Genomic DNA, 205 nt, shown 5'->3' with positions numbered 1-205 from the left:
CGAGGGGCGGGGAAGGGGAGCTTGGAGGCGGGCACTGCGGAGACACCCCCCGGCGGGCGCCGGAGCCGCAAGAGCCGCGGCCGCGCGGCCGCAGTAGCCGCAGGGCGCCCGGTCGCCGCCCCCTCTGCCCTGGGTTCCCGGGGCCTGAGCCTCCCCGAGCCCGGGCAGGACTGAGCGGCGGGGCTTGAGGCCGCCTCCGCGGGCG

The sequence above is a fragment of the Mirounga leonina genome, unplaced genomic scaffold (genome assembly GCF_011800145.1).
Source record: "Mirounga leonina isolate KUSES-001 unplaced genomic scaffold, KU_Mleo_1.0 Mir_91, whole genome shotgun sequence".
NCBI classification, from domain to species: domain Eukaryota; kingdom Metazoa; phylum Chordata; class Mammalia; order Carnivora; family Phocidae; genus Mirounga; species Mirounga leonina.
This window is presented reverse-complemented; position numbering follows the sequence as displayed.